The 13,786-nt window shown below is 39.8% G+C and overlaps 1 long non-coding RNA gene across 1 annotated transcript; it reads right to left on the bottom strand.

The window, feature by feature from the left end:
- Positions 1-4,502: 4,502 nt before the first annotated feature.
- On the bottom strand, positions 4,503-13,259 carry LOC138443617 (uncharacterized). Its single transcript, XR_011258224.1, has 4 exons — positions 10,984-13,259; positions 10,150-10,281; positions 9,809-9,892; positions 4,503-4,662 (listed from the first exon to the last, which is right to left on the bottom strand). It is a non-coding gene; the product is annotated as an uncharacterized lncRNA (long non-coding RNA).
- Positions 13,260-13,786: the final 527 nt, after the last annotated feature.

The raw sequence follows: 13,786 nt of genomic DNA, 5'->3' as shown, positions 1-13,786 counted from the left end.
GAGAATAAAGCAAAATTACGAAGCAGTGGATTCAGAAAACAAGGGATTCAATGCAAAAATAAGTGAGCAGAATTCCCAGAATGATGGGGAGGAGAGAACTTGGAATGAGAGCTGTGCAGCAGGCATTCAGGGCAACCAGTGTAGCTTGGAGAAGGGGACTAATGGCTCTAGCACACGTGCCTCGGAAACAGCAGGAGGAAGCAATTACCACAGGGGTTTTAAGTTACTGGGAAGAAATTAACAGCTCCATTGGACGGCTTTGGAATGACTTTGTGAGCATGATAAGGAAAACTATCAATGAAAAGCTCTGGGAAAACAAAAACTTGTTGCAGCATGCTATAAACTGAATGGTTATATCCCACCCATGATTCATATCTTGAAATCTAACCCTCTACATGAGGGTATTTAGAAATGGGGCTTTTGGGAAGTGAATAGGTCATGAAAGCAGAACACTCATATGAGATTAGTACTTTTATAAAAGAGCCCAGGGAGTTCCCTGTTGGTCCAGTGGTTAGGACTCCGTGTTGTTACTGCTGAGGGCCTGGGTTCAAAATCCCAGCTCAGGAAACTAAAATCCCAAAAGCCACGTGGGTCCTCATCAGATCTTGATCTTGGACTTATCCATCTCCAGAGCTATGAGAAATTTGTGGCAGTTTGCTGTGATAGCCTAAATGGACTAAGACACACATATTATATTCTCCAAAGACGACCCATCCCAGATGCTCCTCCAGAATTCCACTTTTCCCTCAAGAGGAGGAGGATATGCCCAGTTCCCTTGAATCTCATGACCTGTTGTGAATTATCTGACCAACAGAACACAGCATAAGTCATGCTGTGTGCCTTCTGAGGCTAGATCATAATTGCATTTCTGCTTTGTTTACTTGGGACATTTGCCTTGGAATCCAGTCACCATTCTGTGAGGAAGCACAAGCAGCCTATGGAGAGGTTCCAAAGTCTACGGCTGACAGCCAGTACCAACCTGACATAAAGCCATCTTAAAAGTGGGCCATGCCAGAAGCAGGGCACTCAAAAGCTGGGGCTCCAGAACAACCCAGAGGGATGGGGTGGGGAGGGAAGGAGATGGGGGGACACATGTTCACCCATGGCTGGTTCATGTCATTGTATGGCAAAAACCATCAATTATCCTCCAATTAAATTAAAAAATTTTTTTAAAGCGGACCGTGCCAACTGAAGTTGAGTAGAGACAAGTCTCTTCCACCAAGCTCTGTCCAAACTGCAAATGAGTAAGCAAAACAAATGACTGTTTTAAGAAACTAAATTTGGAGGTGGTTAGTTATTAATATACAGCCAAAAAGAGTTGCAGTGAGAAGATAATAAAAACATAACACATTATGTTATGCTCAGGTTATGTTTCTGTAATTGCAATTCTATAAACAACATTAGAGAAAATAATGTAATCATTTGTGTGTATATCATAGGTAAGGATTAAAATATCTCTTTTCATTAAAACATAATAAATGCTACTTAAAACTGAAAAATTAAGAAACAGTGGAATGTTATTCAGAAATAAATTGGTGAAACTCCACAAGAAATAGCTGCAAGTGCTGAAAATATTTGGCTTCTTGGAGCAGAAATTTTGAGTACTGTGGATGAGGGTGAGTAATTGCTGTGTGTGTGTGTGTGTGCTGTCACAGAAGATCCAGATTCCTGACTTCATTCTGATTATTTTCTTTAGCAACCCTTTTCTTTAAAGTGGACAGCAATATACTCAGCTAAAAGATTGCAATTTTCAGCTTCAAGAAAATCTCCTTAAAAAGAAAACAGCAGTTGACATGGGGTTTTGGTTTGTTTGGTCTGGTTAGTAACTTTAACCCTGAAATCCCCTTTCCTCCCTACTTCCTTTGCCTAACACTTGCTGTGATGTCTGGAGCTCTTGCAGTTACTGTGGGCGCTGAGAAAAACTGGACGATGAAAACTAGGCACAAAGGATGGAGAACAAAAAACTTGAGCATGAAAACGAAAGCATAGGGCAAAACATCAAGAGGAGACTGTTTTCCTGATGATCGTTAAGCCATGAGTTCAATCCTGGACTGCTCTCCTCCAGATTTCTTTTACATGAAAGAAAAAAATTAATTTGTACCTTAAAGTACTTACATTCAGTCTCTGTTACTAAAAAATAAGCTGAACACTAACTTATATAGAATTATATAGAATTCTTGTGTAAATATGTGCCTTGTACAACTATTCTCTTGTATAACTTAGCTGAAGATAAAAATTAGAAGTGGAGGGAAGATGAAAGGAAGAGGGAGAGAGGGAAGGAAGGAAAGGGGAAGGAAAGAAAGAGGAGAATCAGAGCGAATGAGTCAGTGAACAAGAATGGGGCTTGGAGTGAACCCAGTCCTGGGGTCTTGTTCTGTCTGCTTCTTTGACAACCTCAGTTTTCTCACTTGTGATACTGCAAGACAAATGTAAAGATTAGACAAAGTACTAAAAAGTGCCTAATGTATTGTACTGTTGCAAAAAAAAAAAAGGGGGGGGGGGCGGTATTTCACTGGCTTTTTGAGTTCTTCCAGCATCTAGCCCTGTTGAATTCATGGTAAGTCTTCAAGAAACTCATGTTGAATTAAGGTGCTTTCAGTGTGGACAAACCACAATTTGTTTTGAGATATGTTTCAGGGAAATATATGCCTCTTTTTCCCAGTTGTAACATATACTTTTGGTCTCAGCTCATTCTATACAAGGCATCCAGAAAAGCTTTCTAAGAAATAGTTCTGATTACATGACCCCTCTCTGGAAATCCTTCTTGCTCCCCCACATCTTTCCCTTCACTCCCACTTTGCACCCCTGCCAATCACACTCATGCCTCCACAGGCCTTTCTTCAGACTGTTTCCCTGCCCTTTCCCTCTCTCCTCGAGAGTGAGTTTCTTTTCCCTCACGCCTCAGAGCAAGTATTTTCTCATGAAGGAAAACCTTTCCCAAGCCCTTCAGGTAGATCTGGCTGTAATCTGTTTCTCTTGATATTTCTGCGTCCCTCTCCTCTCTCAGTTATCACTTTGTATTGTTATTCTTTTATTTGTTGGTCTCTGCAACTAGCCCGGAGCTCCTTGAGGACAGGTTTTTGGTTGTGCTGACATTGTCTTTACCCAGTACCTGCTGTTATTGTATTTCTCTCCACAAACACATTACTTTGTCCTATTCAAACTTAAACATATCTGTTAAATATTAATGGGCTGTTAGTATCCAGAGAGGCTGGAAATGGCTGAAATAGGAATTCTTAAATGTTATCAGTGAGAAGGCAATTTAGGATTATCTATCAATATTAAAATTGTTCACACTAGGGAATTCCCTTGTGGCCCAGTGGTTAAGACTCTGTGCTTCCAATGCAGGGGGCATGGGTCTGATTCCTGGTCAGGGAATTAAGATCCAACATGTGCTGTGGCCAAAAATACATAAAAAAATTTTTTTAATTAATTAATTTATTTTTTATTTTATTTTTTTTTAATATCTTTAATTCTTACATGCGTTCCCAAACATGAACCCCCCTCCCACCTCCCTCCCCATAACATCTCTCTGGGTCATCCCCATGCACCAGCCCCAACATGTACACTATCATGTAAGAATTGAATCGCCAGTCTATGTCTGACGCAGGATGCAGCATAAAATTTTTAAAATTTAAAAAAAAAAAAAGTCATGGGGGCCCAGTGGTTAAGAATCTGCCTTGCAATGCAGGGGACACAGATTCATTCCCTGATCAGAAACTAAGATCCCACGTGCCACAGAGCTACTGAGCTCACATACCACAACTTAAGAGTCTGCACGCAGCAACGAAAGATCCCACATGAAGCAATGAAGACCCCACATGCCACAACCAAGACCCGACGCAGCCAAATAAACAAATAAAATATTTTTTAAAATGTTCATACCCTTTGACTGAGTGATTTTGCTGCAAGAAAGCTATCCTGAAAAGGGTATGTCATATATGATCACAACATGTGTGTGTAAGGATTTTTATTGTAGCGTTAAAAGACTGATATACCCTAAATGCTTATCAGTGAGGCTAAATTAAAATTATAAAATATCTGTATTATCAACTGAAGCTGGAATAGATCAATATGGACAGTTTTCAAAAATATAGAGTAGGGACTTCCCTGGTGGCCCTACTCTAGGCTAAAGCTAGCCTACTCAGTGGTTAAAGCTCCCTGCTCCCACTGCAGGGGGCCTGGGTTCAATCCCTAGTCAGGGAACTAGATTCTGCTTGCAGAAGCAAAGATCAAAGATCTGCATGCCTCAACTGAGATATGGTGCAGCCAAATAAATAAATTTTTTTTAAAAATTTAAAAAATATAGAGTAAAACAAGAGAAAGCAGAATGTCAGTGTAGTCTCTGTCTTGTTGGCATGCTAAGTTACAATACTAATATATAAAACATTATAAAAACAGATTTGGCTATAAACATTCACCCTATCATGATGATTCTTACATTAAATTGCTGAGATATTGGGATGCTTCCTGAACCATCATAGTAGCATCTTAGTTCTTACCTCAGCACATTTTGCTGCATTTTTATGGTTTGGCAAGTCAGAGGATAAATATTTCAAATTCTCCCAGCCTCTATCATTCCTTCAAGCAGTATTTTCCACAGAATGTTGCACAACATATATACAAGTATTTAGGTGCCAAGTGTCTGGAATGATCTTAATTCTATAATAAAAAATGTATCTTTCAGTCATTAGAGTTTGCTCAAAATAGTATTCTTCATAAAATAAAATGTTTAGTGAGTATAAAAACACATAGAGATAGCTACACCTTGAACATTTTCATCTTTATTAAATATCTACTAGATACTTGAGTGTTTTGACTATTTTTAAACTTTAAAGACCTTATGATTTGTGAGTTAAAAAGTAAATTAGATTAATACTAATTTTGAGTATTTATATTAATAGTTATATATGTACATTTATATATTTACATATGTGTGTAAGTGTATATATATATTGGAAGGATATACACCAAGCTGATACTGGCTAGCTCTTGGGAAAGAAGAAAATTGGTGTATATGTGTAAAGGATAATGCTCACCTTTTATTTTATATACTTCTTTATATTACTTGATTTTTGTTAATAATGAATATATGTTACTTCTTTACATAGAAAAAATAAATATAGCTAGTGAAAAGAGGGCTTCCTTCTTTAAAGGAAGATTAGATTATGACAGTCTGTGCCAGGCTTTGGGGAAAACTTCCATCTTCTTGATGGTATTTTTCAAATATATTCAAGAAAATACAATTAAAAAACAACAGAGTAAAAGTTATATCACAGCACCCTCTGTGAAAAACTCAATCTGTGAGAAAACCATCTAGAAAAATTTCATTTGATTTTGATTCTTCTGATCATAATTTATGATAATACAACCTATGCAGGTCCAATGCTTACATAGTTCAAATACTATACAGAAATAAAAAGGTTTGCTAAACAAACTGATATAATAAATAAGATATGTTGTGGCATTAAGACTTGTGGAAGGGTAGAGCAGACTTCTTTATTCAGATAACCTTTGTCTTACTTGTAGTACTTTATATCAGGGTACCATGACTGCTTATGTATCAAGCAATCAGACTGGGAACTCCCTAGTCATCTTTGCACCTCCAGCACCTGATCCAGTGTGGGCACATGACAGGCTCGCCATCTTACAAGGTCTGACTTTGCCAGACTCTTCTCTATTGCTGAAAGTGAAAGTGAAGTCGCTCAGTTGTGTCTGACTCTTTGGGACCCCATGGACTGTAGTCTATCAGGCTCCTCTGTCCATGGGATTTTCCAGGCAATAGTACCGGAGTGGATTGCCATTTCCTTCTCCAGAGGATCTTCCCGACCCAGGGATCGAACCCAGGTCTCCCACATTGTAGACAGACGCTTTACCGTCTGAGCCACCAGGGAAGTCTCTACTGCTGAGTCCTGTGCTAATCATCATCAACCTCAGGAGGAAGAGGTTCTGGTCCTAGTTCTGATCCTAGTTCTAAGTTTACTTGAACAAATCATCCAGGATCTATGATTCTGTTTCTTACCTAGAAAACAAAATGAGGCACTTTGACTAGAAAATCTTCAAATTCTTTTAACTCTAAAACTCAGTCTTTAATATGCAAATGTAACTGATTTAGGCACATTAAAGTATATAAGCACATGGATGTTACTAAACAGAAATAGGTCTTATCTATTCATTAAAACAGACCCAATAGGATTTCTAAATGGAAATATTTTGGACAACAAAATTACATCTCTTTACAAAGAGATCAATAGATCATTTTTTATCGAATACAATTGGCCACCTTCTTTCTCTGCATTTCATTTTTGTCCAAATTAGGAAAGTGTACCCCTTGTGCAACTGAATATATTCACATAAAGTTGTTTTAATTCAGATCTTTGAGTCATGGGACCCCAGCATGTTTTTCATCCCTAAGTTATTCAAATGTAAAGCTGTGACTGAGAAACATTAATTTAAAGTGAAATAAAGCTGTTGGGATATTATCAAAATAAAATGAACTAACAGGCCAACTGTTGAATCTCTCTCATGTTGCAAAGGACTTTAGATTTTTAATAACCTGAACCTGTGATAACATACTTAGGTAACTAAGTATGGGACATTACACTGGGCATATTCAGATGCTATCAGCACTGATAAGGTTCAGAGTCCTCCCCATTTTGTAAGGGGACACTGGCAAACAGCAAGCAGTAGGAAGCTGATTTTGCAACCCAAGAGGCCAAAGCTGGTGCAGGGATGCTATAGAAGGATGTTGGAAGCTAGGAGAGAACTAAGCTAGGTATCAAGGGACGAGCTAAGGACATTATGATCTTTTAAACATTTCAAAGGACAAAAAGCAAAGATGAAATCAAGGTTATGTAGCTGGAACAACACAGAAGCAAACAGAAAGAGAGAAGGAGCCTGGCAGACGAGCTCCAGGTGAGCTGAAGTGGTGTCTTGCCACACTTGCCTCTGTGGCCCACGGATGTGTGATACCTGGTGGTCAGGCTTGGTTGATGTGAAGAGCAGACATAGACGCTGAATCATCTCTCCCACTGCTTCAACCAACAATGCAAAAAAAGAAGACAAAAAGGAGAGGAGAGGAAGAAGATGACGGTGGAGGAGAGCACCACCGTGTGAGGGAGAATACTGTGACACAGGGGAAAGGGCTGACAGTCGGCACTCCTGACCTTGGCACACCTGCCACCACTCACCAGCTCCACATGAGTCTCTGCACCTGGGAACTAGGCATTTTAGCCCGGATCTTCAGTGAGGCTCTCGCTAGCTCTTAAATTTGTAAGACCTAGTTAAAAATACTCCAGTACTCTGACCTGGAAAATCCCATGGACGGAGGGGCCTGGTGGGCTGCAGTCCATGGGGTCGCTAGGAGTCGGAGACGACTGAGCGACTTTCCTTTCACTTTTCACTTTCATGCATTGGAGAAGGAAATGGCAACCTACTCCAGTGTTCTTGCCTGGAGAATCCCAGGGATGCGGGAGCCTGGTGGGCTGCTGTCTATGGGGTCGCATAGAGTTGGACACTACTGAAGCGACTTAGCAGCAGCAGCAGCAGTTAAAAACAGAGTTTAAAATTCTTTAAGACTCCATTAAAACAATCAGTGAAAGATTCATAATCTGACTTTATTATTCAAGCAGCAGGATTTTAGTTTGACTCCTTAACACTTTGGCAACTGGTTGTCCATGGGCCCTTGAAAAGAATTCCTGATTGCTTTCTAACAGGGTGGATCTCAGGACTGTGTTAGAAGCAAAAGGCAAACAGATGGGTGGGCTGCTCTAAACAGCTCTAGTTGCACTTTTTTTCCTTTTCTTTTTTCAAATGAGAAGTTAGTCTTCCCCAAATCCCAATGCTCCACTCCCTAATTTGGAGATGAACCAGATGATTTCACTGGTCTTTCCCTTCTCTGGTTTCTGTGACTCATCAACTATAGCAACCAGGGTGGGGTTAAAATAAACAATGCTAATGCTCAGGTTATGCTGTAGCTCAAAAGGAAGGAATCTGAGAAAAACTGTTAGGATAGTCAAAGAATGAAAAAAAATAGGACTCATAATACTCCTAACTCATTCATCTTTCCCAGGAGGTCATCCTATATCCAGTGCCCCTATTTTTCTTCTTTAATTAACAGCTACATGAATGTTTTGTTTATTGATGTGTATATTTTTCTATGAAAACCAGTAAAATGGTTAAATGTAGTACAGAGAGAAGCCTACTTGATTTTGATCACTCACATCCCCGAAAAAGCTCCAGAATTAACCAACATGAAGTATCCACTATATGCCAGTTACTAACTAGGGCAAGACTGTATATAGCAGATGCATGACAGGAAAAAACACAATAACTCCAATTTCAAGATCTGGTGGAGGTAAATGAATAATTGTAATTTCACAAATGTATCAGAAATGAAATCAAAGTGCTAGGGAAGCCCAGGAGCAGTTAACCTTAGAGAAAGGAAGTGAGATAGTCCCTCTTGACCAATGCGTTCAAGGTTACTCATAGCTATTAATACTTGAAGTCATTGTGAAATCATAAAAGAGGAAATGTAACATATACCAAAGTATTCCATATCCATGTGAAGGATCATAGTAGAGAGACATAGCTGTTAATTCTTAAAAAATTCATTCCATTACAAAAAAAGGTACAGAGGATTAGTCACTGGAGAAGGTGTGTCTACTTACTTAAGGCCACTATTTTGAAAATTCTTCACTTAAGTATTTCCCTCAGAGCCCAAGGCAAATCCTGGTCACTTGAGAGAAGTTTTCAGGAACAGCTAAAGGTCACTTTGAGACAAAGCTCATGACTCAGAGAGTAAAGGAGAGCAGAAGATTCTGCCAACAGGGATTAAAAATGCATGAAGGGGTGATCAGGTCCTTGTTTGATCACATTGTTCAATGGATGAGTAGTATCTTTTTTTTTTTTTCTAGTTTTAAGGAAATTGATTGTTCTGATATGAGGTCTGAAGTCAGCCCAATGAGGTTTTCAGAGTTTTTGAGATACTAAATATTTGCAAGTTATGTAATGCTATTTAAAAGTGGTTTCTTTCTCTTTTTTTGGTGAAAATGTCCAAAAATACAGTGGACTGAAATGGAATCTTCAATAACGACATAAATGAGGATTGAGGTATTTATATACCAACAAAAACTCTCAAAAACCCAATACTCCCTCGGGCAAGGGAATGGTCAGGTTTGCTGCAGTTTCCAATGAATGACATCAGCTTCCTGTAAGTCTCCATCAAAATGAATTCAGTTAATACTGTTAATTTCTTTTCCCTTCCAGAGCCTGTGGTATTCATGTGGGTATTCTGGAGAGCTGCAGCAAACTTAAGAAGGAAACTCAGACAGCTGAAGAGGAAAAGGATAAGGCACAGAGTTAGTGGATAGAGATCAGCCCAGAGACGTCCACCAGTCAGTCCTTACAAAGGTTGACCACTCACCTGGAGCTGCAATTATTCATCCTTCATAAACAGAGATCATTTCTCAGAATTGTTAACATTGCTTCTGTTAGTCTTTAAACAAAGCGGTCTGTTTATAAGTTAGGAACATTTTTAAAAAAGTCATTCACCTTGTATTGTTTAAAAAAAAACAACGAAGTCTGCACACACTCGATACTAAACTGAAAAGGAATGGAGAGGAGAAAAGGAATGGAGGCATTCCTGAAAAGGAATGGAGGCATAGCCTGAGACCCACATGGGTTTTTAACTGGCTAAGTTCAATTTTCTCTTCCAAGGCTGTAGTAGCCGTTTAAAATATTTAAACATTAACACAAATATCACACAAACATTAAAACGTTCTGGGGAGGAGGTCATGCCATTACTTACCCAAATGCTCAAGTCTTTGAGGGAGGGCAACTTGGGTTTCAGCTTGGGCTCAGCTGCTGGGCTCACTTTTTCTTTTTTGCTTTTCTAGACACCAGAGTCCAAGCGTTAAAAGGTAAGGAGAGTCCAGGGAGATAAAAGTAACATTTAAAGAGTTAACCATTCTTTTTTAAGTGACCTTCTTGGGAGGATACCAACTCCCCCCGCCCCCCGCCCCGATTTAGAATCCACTTCCAAATGATACAACTGGAATTTAATTCCCCAAAGGACAACTTTTGCAAAGGAACCTTTATCCCATTTAGCATAGCTTTGAGCTCTAGAGGAAGGAGAGCCATCTGACTTACCTTGCATGAGGATCTGTAGTACTGATTACCACCAGTTGTGATATGTCCAACTCCAGAAGACTTAAGATCTGCATTGTCTATATCACTGGCTTGGCCACATCGTTACATATGTGGTGGCAGGTGTATTTGGTACTGCAGAAACAAAGGTGAACAGATTGCCAGTAAGACTGATCACTATAGCCTCAAGTTTAGGCTGAAAAAATAGCCTTCCTTGATTTCTCTGCCCTCAGATTGCCCTAGTTTCCATTCTGCCTCCCAATCTAGCTGACATATTTCAGCCACAGTTTCCATTATAGAAGTTTAACCACGTGGCCCACCTTTATTGCCACCCTCATTAAAAAGCTTTTGATTATTCCCCATCTCAAGACAATGGCTTCTGTCTCTAAGAAGGCACTTGGGGCTTTTTATTGACAACTGCTCCCCAGCACACTTTCTTAGGTATATTTTCGTTCCTTCCCCATTAATACCCATGGCCAGGTCTTAAGTACCCTGGAAGGCCTGCCATTCCAACAAGTGGTGCATGTTTCTACCTCTGTAGCATGGATTTTACTGTCCCTCAGCTTGAAATTTCCCTTCCCATCTGACAAACTCCTTTCAAACTTCAGCTCAAATGATACCTCTCATTGATGTGATCTGACACTACTTCACATTTATACAGTGACTTACAGTTTGAAAACAACTTTTATATACATATATATGTATTATTTATTGGAAGACCACTAGAGCCTGTAGAATATGATGGGAAGGCATCAAATTCTGGATTTCGCAGATGAAAAGACACAGGCTCAAAAGGGGAGAGATACTGCCTTAGCAAATGGTACAGGTGAGACTCACTCAGTGCTCTCTGCTTCCCACTTATCGCTTGCTTCTTCCAACAAACTCTGGACTGGTTACTTCTAAGATGCAGCTTCTCAGACCTCTCCAGGTTACAGCTGACAATTCCCCAACTGCTGGATGTGAATTAACTTTAGCAGGGGCTCCTGAGAGGTGGAAGGCTTGGCTGACAGCAAACTCAGCACTCCCTGATATGCAAAATGACATTTTGGCCCTAGGCACTTAGTAAGTTACACAGTCCTTGCTCCTTAGGAGTAAAAGTTTTCAGGCACTAGAGTGTAGCATTAAAAAAAGCCAAAATGAATTAGGAACTGACCTACTACTTTATTAGCTTCCCAACATGCACACATATAGAGACATTCAAGCCTGATGCACTGTGATTTCAGTCTCCCTTATCCTCTTCTTGAACTCAAAATAACTCATTGTGCAATTCTATGAGGCTGCATGTTGGAACTGGACAGAGATTGCTTCCCGCTGCCCACTGTGGCACTTGGGAAACTATAATTTGCATCACTCTTGGTGGGGCAGAGAGCAGATATACTTGGGAAATGTATTCAATTATTTATTTTTCACATTAGTAAAACTGCTGTTTGCATATTGTTGGAACCCAAGACTAGTTAAAAATAAAAAACAAAATCCATAAAATACATTCCATTTCTTATTTGTATAGAAATTGTTTACTTTCTCATTCAATTAAACAAAGATTGTAATCACTTTATTTTGGATTCATTTCTCACTTTCAGTTGGAAACTTCAGGAGTAAATTTAAATATTGTCTCATGGAAGATTATGCAGTCAATAAGACTGTTCCTGGACACAACATGCTATTTATTCAGAGTCTCATCTAACAAGTTAAAATAAAAAAAACCTTAGTTTAGTGTCTGCAGTCTAAGTTCATTAGAAGTTTGTTGAAAGGCCTGTTTGCAGAGTGGGGAGGAATTGAGTTTACTTGACGTTGGAGAACATCCCTGCAGCTGGAGTGGCTTCCAGAGTCGTGTGAAAGAGTAGGTTTCTTTTCAGCATGCCAGTGACTTGTACATGGGTGGACACGGGTATCTCTTTGATAAGCTTTTTTTTTCTGTCACAGAAAGAATCACAGGTTATATATTCATGGGCAAACAAGCTTTGGGTGCTAGAAAGTTTTTAAGAGGTTTTAAATACTATATCTTCCAACTATTAAATCTAACCTGAATTTGAACTTTCCTTGTTGCTCTTAAATGAGATATAGTAACATTAAATGAGTTAGTATTATAAAACTGTATCCAAAACATGGAACTTCAGTCTTTTTTGAGACGTGATTGGTATCAGTTCACTTCAGTCACTGTCGTGTCTGACTCTTTGTGACCCCATGAATCGCAGCATGCCAGGCCTCCCTGTCCATCACCAACTCCCGGAGTTCACTCAGACTCACATCCATTGAGTCCGTGATGCCATCCAGCCATCTCATCCTCAGTCGTCCCCTTCTCCTCCTGCCCTCAATCCCGCCCAGCATCAAAGTCTTCTCCAGTGAGTCAACTCTTCGCATGAGGTGGCCAAAGTACTGGAGTTTCAGCTTTAGCATCATTCCTTCCAAAGAAATCCCAGGGTTAATCTCCTTCAGAATGGACTGGTTGGATCTCCTTGCAGTCCAAGGGACTCTCGAGAGTCTTCTCCAACACCACAGTTCAAAAGCATCAATTCTTCGGCACTCAGCCTTCTTCACAGTCCAACTCTCACATCCATACATGACCACTGGAAAAACCATAGCCTTGACTAGACGGACCTTAGTCGGCAAAGTAATGTCTCTGCTTTTGAATATGCTATCTAGGTTGGTCATAACTTTTCTGCCAAGGAGTAAGCGTCTTTTAATTTCATGGCTGCAGTCACCATCTGCAGTGATTTTGGAGCCCCAAAAAATAAAGTCTGACACTGTTTCCACTCTTTCTCCATCTTTTTCCCATGGAGTGATGGGACCGGATGCCATGATCTTCGTTTTCTGAATGTTGAGCTTTAAGCCAACTTTTTCACTCTCCTCTTTCACTTTCATCAAGAGGCCTTTTAGTTCCTCTTCACTCTCTGCCATAAGGGTGGTGTCATCTGCTTATCTGAGGTGATTGATATTTCTCCCAGCAATCTTGATTCCAGCTTCTGTTTCTTCCAGTCCAGTGTTTCTCCCAGTCCAGTGTTTCTCATGATGTACTCTGCATATAAGTTAAATAAGCAGGGTGACAATATACAGCCTTGATGTACTCCTTTTCCTATTTGGAACCAGTCTGTTGTTCCATGTCCAGTTCTAACTGTTGCTTCATGGCCTGCATACAGATTTCTCAAGAGGCAGGTTATGTGGTCTGGTATTCCCATCTCTTTCAGGATTTTCCACAGTTTATTGTGATCCACACAGTCAAAGGCTTTGGCATAGTCAAGAAAGCAGAAATAGATGTTTTTCTGGAACTCTCTTGCTTTTTCCATGATCCAGCGGATGTATGGCCTTTAATAAATATGAATTTTTATTTTTATTCAAAAAATTTTTTTTAAATTGTTCTTTTGTGGGGGGGGGGGAATGGGGGGATGGGCCTCATGGGATCTTAGTTCCACAACCAGAGATTGAACTCTGGCTCTCAGCAGTGAAAGTGTAGAGTTCTAACCACTGGTCTGCCAGGGAATTCCCTAAATACAAGCTTTTAAACTTCTTTTCTTGCGCAGGGTTCATAGCTGCCCATAGACTTGCCCTTGTGAGTAAAGGATCTAAGACTGAGTTACAGACAATTTAGCTGGTAGCTCACACGGTAAAGCGTCTGTCTGCAATGCAGGAGACCTGGGTTCAG

This window comes from Ovis canadensis, chromosome 7 (assembly GCF_042477335.2).
Source record: "Ovis canadensis isolate MfBH-ARS-UI-01 breed Bighorn chromosome 7, ARS-UI_OviCan_v2, whole genome shotgun sequence".
In the NCBI taxonomy this organism is placed as follows: domain Eukaryota; kingdom Metazoa; phylum Chordata; class Mammalia; order Artiodactyla; family Bovidae; genus Ovis; species Ovis canadensis.
The sequence above is the reverse complement of the archived record's forward strand: the minus strand, read 5'-3'. Positions and strand labels throughout refer to the sequence as shown.